Source organism: Pogona vitticeps, chromosome 1 (assembly GCF_051106095.1).
Source record: "Pogona vitticeps strain Pit_001003342236 chromosome 1, PviZW2.1, whole genome shotgun sequence".
Classification (NCBI taxonomy): domain Eukaryota; kingdom Metazoa; phylum Chordata; class Lepidosauria; order Squamata; family Agamidae; genus Pogona; species Pogona vitticeps.
This window is the reverse complement of record NC_135783.1, coordinates 111,286,960-111,301,590: the sequence shown is the minus strand read 5'-3', so window position 1 is coordinate 111,301,590 and position 14,631 is coordinate 111,286,960. Positions and strand designations below refer to the sequence as shown.

Genomic DNA, 14,631 nt, shown 5'->3' with positions numbered 1-14,631 from the left:
CATTGAAGGGGTTTCAATGCATTCCTATGGGCTTTTAAAAATCACTTAGCGATGTTTTCGGTTAGCGGCAATTTTTGCTGCACCGATTAACATCACTAAGCAAGGCACCACTGTATATTAATTTGGTAATTCTCCAAATAATCTTCTCAGATCCTTGTTATTACCATTGTCATTTTAGGGGGAGGATTTCCATGATATGTCACATTTTCTGTGCAACCTACACTTGAACCCATAAGCAAGTTCATAAGCTCAAGTATAGGTTGTGCATGTGTGTGTGGGGGAAATGGCATGTCATAAAAATCCTCCCCCACATTGTTGTCACTCGAGCCCAGGCTGAAAGAATAATGGATGACCAAATGCATGCCTAATGAGTTTGTGACTCAGAATGGCATTGGAATATGAATGTGGGGAAGTGTAACTCAGCCCTTGGAGCTAAACTAGAGGTTTTCTAAATGTGCTGCAAAAAAAAAGGAAAAAAAAACATACATTAACTGACCATTTTATTAAGAAAATCAAATTCATGGGCCCACCCTTCAAATTGCACTGTAGATCAAGAATTGTAATCCCAGTTTTCCTGCAAAAAAATTATTAATAACAACCTCCCACAACTACTACAGTAGTTGCCCCCAGTGGTACTGTTTCTGCTCAACAACACCTTCAGAGATGACCGTTATGGGAATGTTTCAGTAGGAAACCAGCAGAGTATTGGAGCGCGGATTGGAGTCTTCTTCCAAAAATATGTCAATAAACGTATGCCTTGCCTGGCCTTGCCTGTTCCAGCTGTTGCTTGAATCTGATGAAGTCTCTCATCAAAGGCTTCTCAGCAAACTTAGCAGTAATAGGATAGGAGGAGAGGGCCTCTGACAGATAAGAAAGTGGCTAAGAAATAAGAAGCAGAGACTAAATAAATGAACAGTTCACACACTAAGAGGTACAAACATTGGAGTTCCTCCAAAGATCTCTATTTTGCTCAGTACAGTAGGATCCCTGTATCCATAGGGGAGCGGTTCTAAGCCCCCCCCCATGCCCAAACCCAGAAGTAATAGCAAACACCCTTCTCCTCCTGCCTTCACACTTTCCTAACAAAGACGCTGATGTTAGGAAAGTGTGAAGGCAGGAAGGAGGAGAAGGGGATGACAGAGGACGAGATGGATGGACAGTGTCATCGAAGCTACCAACATGAATATGACCCAACTCGGGGAGGCAGTGAAAGACAGGAGGGGCTGGCATGCTCTGGTGGATGGGGTCATGAAGAGTCAGACAGGACTAAATGACTAAACAACAACATATATTGTGTGGCCTCTGGCTCCCTCTAGCGCCCAGTTCTGGTAATGATATTGTAGAAATATGTATTTTGGGTTTGTTTGTTTTTTAATGTATAGTTAATGTTTTCAGACCATGGATAAGTTGGTGCATCACTTTGAGCCATGGTCTTACCTCCTGATCTGAACCAAATCTTTAACCATCTTTTAGTTATTCAGATGTAACACAAAGGCCCTCACAGAATAACCAGCAGCTTGTTTTGTTTGTCATGTGCCATTGTCTCACCTATAGTGACCTCAATACACTTTTCAAGGAAAACTAGTTATTTAAAGCAGTGGTTTTACTATTGGGATGTGGTGGCGCTGTGGGCTAAACCGCAGAAGCCTCTGTGCTGCAAGGTCAGAAGACCAGCCATCGTCAGATCGAATCCACGTGACGGAGTGAGCTCCTGTTGCTTGTCCCAGATCCTGCCAACCTAGCAGTTTGAAAACATGTAAAAATGCGAGTAGATAAATAAGTACCACCATGGTGGGAAGGTAACGGTGTTCCGTGTCTAGTCACACTGGCCACGTGACCACGGAAACTGTCTTTGGACAAATGCTGGCTCTATGGCTTGGAGATGGAGATGAGCACCACCCCCCAGAGTTGGACACGACTAGACTAAATGTCAAGGGGAACCTTTACCTTTACCATTGTCACCCCATCCACCATTGTCCCACTCAGATGCATTTCCATGGCCAAGGAGGAATCTGAGCCCATCTCTCCTGAATTCTAGTCTGTGACTTTATCCACTACGGCACACTGGCTCTCAACCAGCAGTTTAGGAGAGATCTTTGAGAGCAACAAAGCAGTGGATTAAGCATCCCTGGCTCCCTGCTACTATTCATAGTCAGATGCTTTTAGGTATGGGAAGTAGCAAAAGCTCACATTTCTTCTTACCCTCTTGGCAATAGGGGGACGGAAAGTGGGTAAGTTGTCAGACTAGGTAATCATGATTAGGAATGGGATTTTCAGATATTTTTTTTAACTACTACTACCTTAATTCTCCTTTCTGTGCCTTCTTCTTACTTTTCAGTCACTTTAACAAAGACCAAAATGTGATACATGTGAAAGAAACGCATAAATCACAGGGCTTTGAGACTTAGGTGGGCCGAGTTCCACCCAAATTCCTTTCTCAGGAAGAAAGCTCCGAGCTAGCACTGGGAAAAGAGCAGGAGGCTTGAGTGATGCTAGACCTACCTAAACCTTGAAACCTTCTTATTTAGGGTTTCCTACAGAGTGTATCACATTTTGGCTTTTGTAAGATGTCTGCAAAGCAGGTACAACCCCCAAAATGGAGAATCATGTGGATTTCTAGTCCATAAAATCTGAAATTCCTGTCAGTAATAATGACTTGCACTGGAACAACTGAAGAAGAGATGGAAATCCTGAGGTGGAATGGCAGTCTCTTCAAGAGCACAGGTTGGATAGTTCAGTGAGTTGGAATATCTGACTGTGGTGCCGGGGGTTCAGAATCTGATCCTTCACCCTGATTCCCAAGAGAAGAATCAACCTGTGTAGCTTTGGACAAGCTGAACAATCCAATTGTAGAACAAGACAATGGTAAACCAATTCTGTGTGTTGTTTACCTAAAAAAAACCTGGAAAAGGTTGCCTTAAGTTAGATTTAATGACACACTATGATGATGATGATGATGATGATGATTTTATTATTATTATTATTATTATTATTATTATTATTATTATTATTATTATTATTATTATTATTATTATTATTATTATTATTATTATTATTATTATTATTATTATTATTATTATTCCTCAATGCATGTGCCAACAGGACAGTACATAGGAATTGGTTCTATTGCTTCTCTTTCTGAAAGGATTTCCCTCTCTTCATCTCCCCCCCCCAGCTCTAACTTTACAAGGGATGTTGTTTGCTTGTATCGTGACCTTAAGTCAAAGTCCTTTATTCTTTTCAGAAAAGAAAGAGGTTTTCCTCCCTCCAATCTACTTAAGGTCTTTGTGAAACCCCAAGACAGGGCCAGGAAGCATTTGTGGGAGTGCCATTGCTCCCATCTCCCTCTAAGGAAACTCCGCCTTCTCCCCCTAGGAAGGAAAGTAAGAAGGTGGACACTAAAGAACTGGAGGAGCTGAGAGACAGAGAGGGACAGAAACATCAAGGGGTGGATACCCGGGACTCGGTCTCAGGAATAAAGGGGTTAAACGTGGCAGTACAAACCGGTGAAAATTTGGCGGGAAAAGGGAAAAGGTTGATAGAGGCGGGGACAGGAGATATAAGGGAGAAGCGGGAGGACATCCCGGGCGGTTGGGAAAAGATTTGGGTCCAGGATCCCTGGACAGGGAAATGGGAACAAGTTAAGGTTCCTCATGAGGAGGCTGACCGGCAAAGGCGCCAGGGTCAACAACTACGTCCGTCCTATTGGGGAGAGATGGAGGCGAAGGAGTGGAGGCGCCATCTTCGTGAAGAACGTGAGGTGGTGGCAAGAGAGATCGAGGCCAAGAAGACATGGCATCTTACAGAGCTCCAGAAGATGGGAGTCTTCCTGGACTGTGGCTGGCCAGTCTGAGAGGGAGTTCACCACTCTGGGGTTGGAGCGGAGATGAAGAGACCTTACCGCTATTAGCAGGTGAAGGGGAAGGTAACCCCCCAGTGGTAGAGAAAATGTTACTGTTTCTGGACCATGGGAGTTTGACGAACTGAAGCCATTTGTTAATGATGTTTGGACACCCTTGCAGTCAAGGTTTCGACAGCAAGAGACATTAGACTCTGTTCACAAAGAAGTTGCAGTTGATGTTGGAACGTTAATAAATGAAGAACCTGTTGTTGAAGTTAAACCGTCTTGTAATTTATTGGGTGTGACAGAAGCCCCTAATAATGAACCCTCACAGTCTTATACTCTTCTTTTCTCTTCACTCTCATAAAGTCTCACGGCACGATCTGTTTTTTCTCCAAAGTGCACACATATCCAAAGGAAACTCAGCTTCCACCATTTGGAGAATACAGCATTTCACACCTTGAGATAACCAGCAAAGTTCAACATTAACACTATGAAGGGTGTGGAGCCAGGTTTCTTATGTCACTTGGGGCTTGGAAATTGAATTTTATAACAAGATGGGGGGGGGGGGCAAGTCTTAGGGCACGACCTGAAGTCTAATGTTATGCTTCTCTGGATCTTCAGACAGAGATACAATCCTCAGGTTAGTAGTGCTGCACATGGTGATAAACTCCATTTTTGTGGAAGGTGGCTTTAAATCCTGAGCTGCCACCCCCATCCACTTCTAGCTAGCATCACAGTTCACTTGGTCAGCATGGAAGTGTATGTCTGCATTGCCACAAATGCCACAATAAGCCCAGGCCCAGCAACTCTTATCCCAGGCTGCTCGTATTACTCATGTTTTTCGCTTGCTAACATTGGGCCCATCATACCATACGGAGCACGGCACAGAGTGGAACACCAGCATCATGACTCATGGGCCTTCTTGTTGCACAGGGTCTGGCAACAGCAGCATAACATGTGGGGGGAACCTTGGAGTCATTAGTGAATAGTTCCCTAAAATGCTGGTTTCAGCAAGCTGTAGCTGTGAAAAAGGTGAATGTAATTCCCAAAGGTTTCTAAAATGAAAACAATACAGATCAAAGGAAAGATGTGAATAATCATCCATCTGGTTACAGTCCATAGAAAGTAACGCCCAATAAAACTTCGAAGTACCTCAATATCCCTTGTTTTTGCAGCAACAGGCAAATACAGCAACCATTCACCTGAAGATTTCATTTCAGGAACATATTGTTACAGCACTAAATTCAGTCCCTAAGAAAGGTGCCATTGCCCCTGTTATAATGCCTGCACCCACCTGATAGGTAGATAAATTCATGGATGTGCAGTAGTGTAGACACCACATGAACCCAAGGCGTTTTTCTGCTCCACTTTTCAACATCACTGCTTCTCTCTCTAATCAGCAGACAGGGCAGCATTCACACGTTTGCAATACAACTTCACTCACAGGCCTAACAATTTGTCAGCTATAGATGACATTTTATATGTATGGCATTTTATAATCGCATTTTAGAAGAAGCAGTGCTTGGCTAGGATTTTTTAAAAAAAAAAACTGATAAAGATAATAGTAAAAGGCTAAGACTTTGCTGGATTTGACATGTACAACTACAACTATGGAGCAACTGGCTGGCTAAATACATAAAAGGTCATGCCGCATTTGTTTCTGAGGATTCTGGCACATGGTACGTGAACAAAATCAAATAAGAGAGCAAGAATAAAAAGGGTCACTGGGACTGTTCTGGACTGGGGTTTCAATCTACATCCTGCCTTCTCTCTGAGAAGCTGGAATATAAGTTAGTGCTCCTTTCTGTCACACAAGACATTTTTCTGCTGCCATTGCTGCTGTTGTTTTATTTTTATTTTACAACCTGCTACAAGTAGCAAACGAAAGGAATTGTCAGATTCCCACAACACTTTCTGTCCCTCTCCCTCATCTCTCTTTGATGAATTCTGTCCTTTGTTCTATGCCTTACGTATACAGTAATTTAAAAAAACAATATGTCAGTTAGGACAGATCTAACCAGGCAGCCTCAAAACCATGCTTTGAAACTGTACTTTAAAGTAGGATTATAAACTTTAGTTTCAGGCAATCCAAAACAATTCTAGTCAGATGATGTGAATGGAATGCAAAAACTACAGATGCCATAATCCTCGATTGGAAAAGGAAAATGACAAAACTAATGTAAGAACCTGAAAGAGACCATATGTGACAGTGGCTCATGGTCAAAGCACTCCTCCTAAATTGGTTAGGTGAGACACACACCTTGCTTCCTGCTGAGAGCTCAAGCAAAGCCAAGCTCATTCATAACTCAGTTTCAGCTGAGATATGTATATTTGAACAAAGCCAATGTCTATAGCTACAGAATTAAAGCTTACTGTGACTTATATCTTCCAACCAAAGTTACTTTCAAAATATCATTGTAAGGGGCATTTTGAAGCATATTAGAGGCACTCTGACAGGCACTTTTCAGGTTTCATGTCATTCTTGTGTCCGTCCCGAGTGACATGGGGAGTATTCCTTGTCTTTGTTTTGGAATCTTGCAAATACAGTGGTGCCCTGCTTGACAACAATAATCCGTTCCAGCAAAATCACTGTAGAATGAAATAATCGTCAAGCAAAAGTAAAAAGCCCATTGAAATGCATTAAAAACCGGTTAGTGCGTTCCAATGGGCAAAATATCTCACCATCCAGCGAAGATCCTCCATAGGGCGGCCATTTTTTGGTGCCTGTAATGTGAGCAATCCATCCTGAACACAGCGGGGAGCCATTTTGCACAGCAGGCAGCCATTTTGAAAACCCAGCAATCAGCTGTTTTTGATCATCATAAAGTGAAAAATTGGTTCCCGAAGCAGGGAACCGATCATCGTCAAATGAAAAAAAACCCTTCAAACATCGTTTTGCGATCGCAAAAAACTAATCGTACAGTGGATTCGTCATACAGCGAGGTAATCGTCAAGCAGGGCACCACTGTATACCCAAGGTGCAATATCAGAACTGGCTAGTAGAGGAAACTGCAGAGTAGCCCCTGTATTCCTCTAGCCCAGCCATTCTCAACCTTTTTTTGGCCATGGCCATAAATGCAACGTGAAAGAAATCTAGGCTGAATCAGGACTGTATAAGTCACATAACAAACCTTATAATGTGGTGTCTAAAGAATTGTTTCCAGTTCTGTAATCCCCTTCAAACGTGCCAGGGCCCCCCATTAGACCACATGCCTCCCCCCGCCCCGGTTGAGAATGGCTGCTCTAGCCAATTAGTAATCACAACATATTGAATTAATAATGCAGAACACAATAAATTAATTGTGCAATAGGAGCGCTGAAGCAATAATGCCAATCCAGCTGCTCAAAAGAAATAAGTGACAAAATAGTTCCATTTAAATTGTAACGGTCTGCATTCTTGTCCTATGATCAATGCATGTTTTTCACGTCATCTTGCATTTGGATTATTGGGTTTTTTTCATGGAAATCAGTCCAGATATAAAAGGCCTGGGGACGGTGACAACATCCCGTGACTCATCTGGTGCTAATATGTTTTTTGTGTTTTTTCAAAAAATAGCTGGCTGAAAAATACTGGAGCATGAATAATATTTGATTTGTTGTGAACAAACTGTATGAGCAGGATGGAGTTAGCCTGACTGGATTCTTTTATGATAGATGTGAAGAGAAATGCTTTGAGATTTTCCTTTTTGGTCAAAGGAGTCACAATTTACCCAGCAGTCCGATGGCAAAGGTGGGGGTTGTTTTTCAGAGAGACATCTGCAAGGGGAAGGGTGATAATAGCAACATTAAATAAAGTCAGATCTCTGCTTCTACACCCAAACATTTGACTGCAGAGGCTTTGTAAATATATTTGCGCACCAGGACATACTGTTAAAAGAGAAACAACAGAAAGTCTTCCCAGCAAGAGCTTAATTAGTGAAGGAAGTTGGGTTAAAAAGTGCAAATGCTTACAGATCTCAAAGATAAAAATAAAGAAGATTTATCCATCTGGCAATTGGTTGTAGAAGAGGAGGGTGCATTCACAACCTCCTCCACTCACCAAATCTTTGTTCTCTACAGTGGAGATGCAGTATACTGTGCTCCTTAGAAGAACTTACTTTGCCCAGAAACAGTGCTCCTTTCCAAAGGCTACTCTGCAACCCTAATTTATTTACCTTAGAAAGAAAGAAAGAAAGAAAGAAAGAAAGAAAGAAAGAAAGAAAGAAAGAAAGAAAGAAAGAAAGAAAGAAAGAAAGAAAGAAAGAAAGAAAGAAAGAAAGAAAGAAAGAAAGCCTTACACCTCCAGGACCAGCCAGCAGGCCCAGCATTGTTTGGTTTCCAAATGAAACAGAAGACAAATATTACTTCTAAAGCAATAACACATCTTTTTAAAAATTACAAGGATTAGGGTCTAGAAGCACACAGCAGACAGGCAGACAAACAAACAATCCAATCTCTGGTACAAAAGATACCATTTTAAACAGACTGAAAAAGTAGAGCCGGGCAATCCATAATTACGAAGAGCGAGGGTTGGATCTGGCAGAACATCCTCTCTATCTGAAGTCCTGCCGGTCACAGAGGCCGGCTCAGGAGGCCGCTGAATTTAGAAGGAGCGTGTTCCCAATAATCTTGTTACCTGCAATGTGTTGCTTTTTAAAAAAAAGTGATAAAGAGTTAGTAAGGCTACTTTTAAAAATCCACGTAGCAACCTACAACGCAGGTTTTGTTGTGCTTTTGCTGTAATCAGTAATAGAATCATATTCATCTGCTATCAAATCAATTCTGAGTTTTGGCAACCCTTTCCAGGGTTTTCCAAGTAGAGAATGCACTGGTATATCCTTCCCTTCTTCTTAGGGCACCCTGGGATCATGCAGCTTGACCAAGGCTACACAGGCTGGCGGTACTCGCAGAAGGCACAGCAGGGAATCGAATTACCAGTCTCTGATTCAGCAGCCAAATATCTAAACCGCTAAGCTACCCAGACAGCTGCTGTAATCAGTAAAGACTACTAATTGTTCATTAGACTAAAAATATTGTTTCGGGGAATGATATTTACAGCTGGCTGGACTGGCAGCTGAATCACATTTCCACTCTGGCCAAGGAGATGGCAGCTCTCAGTACACCTGGCGAGTTTAATAGTCCAAGAAGATCGCGTAGCGTTCAGAATTCTGTCCTGCGACAGCAAAGGACTTCATGGGCAAAAGGCAGGAGTCTGCCACCCTGACAATGTCTGTTGAGTATATTGGGGCTATCCTACCTTACACATATAATGAGAATACAGAGCTAACCAGAGAAATCCAATAAAACTGTCTCTCCACCCCACCCCATTTCTCTTCGCACCAGTACGAAGCATCTCAAAGGGCCATTTTTAGCATATCAGATTTTTTACAACGATGTAGCCTTCAGACTCACAGAACTTTAAGTACACTCGCAAAAACACGAACTGAGAAAAGCGAAGTGTTCCAATTACATGGAAACAGAATGTTCTTCTTCTCACAAAAAAAAACACCACAAAGCGCACTTTCTCTAGAGTTCAAGAGGAGAAAGGAAGACATCCAAAGGGACTGCTATGTAAATCCAGTGCATTTCAAACCATGGAGACACTTCCATAGGGAATTTTCTATGGCATTTCAGGAACAAATCTTTCTCACATAATAAACATTTTGACTGACAGCATAACAAACAGTTTCCTTCCCCACTTTTGCCTGCCTTTTCTGACTGTTGCAGCCCTTGTGTGTATTGGTTTCTTTTTCTCTAGATAGTTGGCAACATTCAAAATAAAATATTTGGGGACCTGGAAGGGATAAAGAAAGAAGGTCTACAAGTGGAGGATAGGAAAGCTTGAAGTGTACAGTGTCTACAAGCCCTCTGTTACTAAAATGAGCCACCCGCACATCTTGGGCCATTACAGAGCAACTGAAATTCCATTTCATTAATAACATTCAAAATACAACATTATGGACAGAATCCTATTGTGTAGCTACGCAGGCATAACTCAATAGTATTATGCCTGCAGTAGTTAATGTAGCACCAATGCATAATGCCCAGCAGTTATGGCAGTATAATTATACTTTACATGGCAATGAACTGGATTCTGGTCTATGAAGACACAACACAGGAGCATAAAGTACATACAAAGCAAGTAATTATTCAAGCAAGGAAATAGAGTGACAGATCTAAGAGGAAGCAGGTTAAATAATGAGCAAATATTGATAGGCCTGTTCTGTAAATAAATACCCCCATGTTATTTGAGCAGGGGCTCTGGAATTATTTTTAAGGTTATGGGGGGTGAAGGCTATCAGGTATTTATGCAATCTGTCTACCTCTTGGTAGGCTGGTATATCTGCTTATCACTGAATCAGTCAAATGGTTACAAGGAGGGGTGTGGATACTCTCTGCTTTGGTTTTGGTTGGAATTATTTGTCCTACAAATAGCAGCCAATTCACTTTGAGCTGATTTGTAGCCCCTCTTAGCACTGCAGAGCTGGAAGGGATCCTATGGACCATTGAGTCCAGCTCTTGTCAAGGAGGTACAGTACAGTGGGGAATCTATTCCCACAGCCAAATACTGTACCTAAACCACTGAGCTATTCAGCAGTTCTTCCACCTAAACATTATGCATAATGTCACATATTGCTGGCCAAAATTGCTGCAGGTTGAGAGAAACTAGTTTCAGTGCATATGCAGAGTATAAACAAAAAATTGCAGGAAAAAGAACATGATTTTAAATGCTGTTCACTCATGGATGACTCTGAAGCACGGTGGCTGAAACCCTGTTGTTTAGCATACAAAGTCACATTACAGTAAGTCCATTTGAATCAATAGGACTTCATCAGACCCTCACTGCTTCCATGGGCCTACCCCAGTCCAACTTACTACACTATGCAAAAGGATTTCAGGCAGAGTTGTATAGGCTTTTATTTATTTATTTATTTTTTGGTGGGACCGAGCAAAATGCTTTTACCCCTTATTCTCCTGTTTCCAGAATTTAAGTCTGTCTTGGGTTTTTTTTTTTTCCTGCAGAATGCAGACATTCCTAAGTCACTGAGCCTGAGATCAGAATGTTCTACTTCTTCCTGTGACTGGACTCTCCAGTTAGGCCATAAACAGCTATCATGGTGCCCATGGGGATGCAACCAGCGGACAACATCATTAAATCAGCCAAATAAAATCAGAGGTGGGTTATAAAGTCTAACAACAGTGACTCCCTAACCTCACACTACAAGAACAACATCTGTGGAAATCTCATACTAGAATGCCAAGGAATGGATGGAATACGCTTGGAGAATATGTGAAACAAGTTGGATATAACAGACATAGTCAATATTATTAAAAAATATCTACAGATTGGAGACCACAGGTACAGAAGCAAGATACTATAAAGAAAACAGGAACACCAGTACAGAAGCACTTCCCAGAACTGACTTAGAACACCCTGAATCAAAGATCTCTCTAGACCAGTGGTCTCCCTGAAGTTTTGAACATCTCAAACGCTCTTCAGTTCTCTAAGTTGACTTTGCCAGATACAGCCAGGGCTCTCTAGACCAGTAGTCCCCAACCTCGGGCCTCCAGATGTTCTTGGACTTCAACTCCCAGAAATCTTGGCCAGCAGAGGTGGTGGTGAAGACTTCTGGGAGTTGTAGTTCAAGAACACCTGGAGGCCCAAGGTTGGGGACCACTGCTCTAGACCATTCTCGGCTAGTTTTAAAATACCACACTGTATGTTTCTTTGGGTTAATCTTGAACAAGTTCACTCGGAGATTAGCAATGGCATCTTCAAAGCTGTAGGTTACAATCAGTTATTCTCAAAGGAATATGGCTATGGTCTGGCCCTATGGCTCTATATGAAGTATAGAGAATCAGTTGTAAGAAGAGAATTCTCAAAACAAAATAAAAACTAGCTACCACACAGCCTAGCTGAAACTATTCAAAATCTGTAAACAGATCCCCCAAAAAGGGGAAAGGGGGGTTAACAAAAATGTCCATCTATTATTTGAATTACTTCTTGATATGAAGCCCTGGTAACATTCAGTCTTTTTTGGAGCATTTCCTCTCCGCATTTCTGAACCTTTGTGGAGTCAGAGACCCCTTTGAAAAGCTGATAAAGCTATGAACCTTGTCCCTAGGAAAATGCATGGAGACCACTTACCCACTTGCGGATAATGTCAGTTTATAAACCTCCTGAAGCCCATTCATGCCATTGCTTATCTCTGGGTGAATGTGTTCATGCTTAGCCTGAGAAATCCCTGCTCTAACTGGTACTGTTAGGAATTTCTCCATGTAAAAATGGTTTCTGTATTGATTGATAATCCTCTCACTATAACAGAATTTTTACAAAATAAGTTATGGAAAAACGAAGGGCTTGTGAATAATATCTTAATATAGAAATACAGTCCTTCTGCCTGCACATCATGTATAAAGTTGGCCGACTCAAAAGTCAAATCGCTCAAAGGTCAAGACCAGTTCCAAAGCATATGCAGCGTACAAACAAAAAATATGGAAAAAAGAGAACATATTTTGTGGATGCTACCTACTCAAAGTTGACAAAAATGGGACAAAATATTGTAGGTGCTTTCTTTCAGCACTGAGTACAAAAGGATGCCCCCCCATTATCTTACCTCTGGGAAACAAGCCCATCCTGGCCCAGGGAATCTGCTCTTTTAGAGTATAGGAGTTTCCTAGATCACTGAGCCTGAGAGACTCCTGCAAGAATCTCCAATTAGGTCACTGACACTTTTCCTAGCACTAGTGCAGGTACAATCAGGGTACTGCATGGAACATGGTTGTGCTTGCACAACAAAGCAGCGAGTAATTACCAGCCCGGAAGACACCAAGAGCGGCTCATGAAAAAGCATCAGAGGATCTAGCCCACCTTCAGCTCCAGCAATGTACTTACTCATCCATGCTTCTTCAGCTGCTTCTCTCTCACAGATATCAGACATTTCCCTTTTCCTCAATGGATTTTCAGTGGTCTCTTCACACCTTGACAAGAATGTCAGTAGCTGCAAAATACACTGCCTTGTTTTGGTTCAAGCGCTGCAACATAAAGCGCTGAAGAGCTACACAATATACAAATGCATTGTTACATGTGGAAAGTGCCTTTCCTTTAAGTAATGAGAGGCATCCAGCACCGGAAGGATCTTCTCCCTCCCCGGCATCACTCCAGTTATGAGCTGCTTTGGGCACTCTTAGTGGGAAAGCACATGAATGAATTAACACATTTTACAGAGGGCACCCTCGAGGTTCAACCTAGTTTAAATTCTGGGTTTTGGCACAATAATTACATTTGTCAGTGATGGATGACCTTTGGCAGGAGAGAGAAAGAAGGCGCATAGCACTGCTCAGCAGCCTTTGATATCATCAGCTATAGTATCTTGAACTGTTAGATAGCTAAACGGTTTATGTATCTTGCTGTGGAGCCAGAGGTTGGGAGTTCAGTTCCCCACCTGGACAAGGGCTGGGCAGTTCTAAGATTATTATTAACTATAGTAGGCTTTATGAGTTGGACTTGGGGCGACAGAAGTCAATAGCCGCCTAGAGTGATCCTGACCCGACCAGATAGGCGGGATATTAAATAAATAAATAAATAAATAAATAAATAAATAAATAAATAAATAAATAAATAAATAAATAAATAAATAAATAAATAGTCCTCTCTCCTTCTTGCCTGATACATTGGAAAATAATGCCTATCATAATGTGTATATTTTGAAAATTCTTCACGGAGATAAATACAACATTGTGCAGACCAAAGAAACTGCAGTTTAATGTAGAACTGGAATGAATTTAGAGATGGAAAAACAAGAACTAAAGTAAAATCAGCCTTGGCAGATCACTCATCCCTAGTAACCCTGACCAAAACTATGTGCCCTCAGTTCTGTGAAGGAAGCTTGTCTCGTTCCACCTTTTAGGGAAACTCATTGATTGGCGATGACAGATTAGAGCCTTTTGCATGGAGGCAGCCTGATTCTGGAGAGGCCTTTCCACAGGAGATACACTGAAGGCTAACTTTACCTGTCCTTCAGCATCAGGCAAAGACCAATGATTATACGACATTTACGAGTGATCAATGAAGACGACTGGGCATTCGTTGGGATTATATTTCTGTCTGCTGATGGTTACTGGTTTTATTAGCTATTTATTAGCAGTTGTTGCAACCTGGGCTTTTAAAAATGAAAGTAGAACGTAACAGAGGTAGATAAGAACAAGCGGCCTCATATGGCCACTCCACATATTTGTGCCCTGGGGTGAATAGTGGGCTTTTCTTGGACAGGGGCCCATGCTGTTGAGTTATTGCTTCCATTTGTGAGAGGAGATGTGAAAGGAAGGAAGGAAGGAAGGAAGGAAGGAAGGAAGGAAGGAAGGAAGGAAGGAAGGAAGGAAGGAAGGAAGGAAGGAAGGAAGGAAGGAAGGAAGGAGGGAAGGAGGGAAGGAAGGAAGGAAGGAAGGAAGGAAGGAAGGAAGGAAGGAAGGAAGGAAGGAAGGAAGGAAGGAAGGAAGGAAGGAAGGAAGGAAGAAAAAGAAAGAAAGAAAGCTGTGACTATTACCTTAAACCACCCTGCTGTCTATTCTCAAGCACATTCCAACTGAAACCTCATAAAGCTCTTGAGTCAGAAAGCAAAGTACAGATTCCTCTGGTTTCTGCTTGGGCTAAGAATATTTTCGGTTGTGTTTCACTTTCCACTTCCCAGCTTGGTTGGGAGCCTTCCAGAACAATCAACTGTCAATTACTTTATGAATATTGACAAAGTTCTCATTCAGTATGCTTACAAAGAAATACTAACCAGATGATATTTATAGCGGCCATT

The 14,631-nt window shown here is 41.8% G+C and overlaps 1 long non-coding RNA gene across 1 annotated transcript; it reads right to left on the bottom strand.

Annotated features, from left to right (window-relative positions):
- Positions 1 to 5,839: 5,839 nt before the first annotated feature.
- Positions 5,840 to 14,426, bottom strand: LOC140707499 (uncharacterized). The gene is made up of 4 exons (XR_013540660.1): positions 14,371 to 14,426; positions 12,720 to 12,825; positions 8,880 to 8,996; positions 5,840 to 8,472 (listed from the first exon to the last, which is right to left on the bottom strand). It is a non-coding gene; the product is annotated as an uncharacterized LOC140707499 (long non-coding RNA).
- Between the last annotated feature and the right edge of the window lie 205 nt (positions 14,427 to 14,631).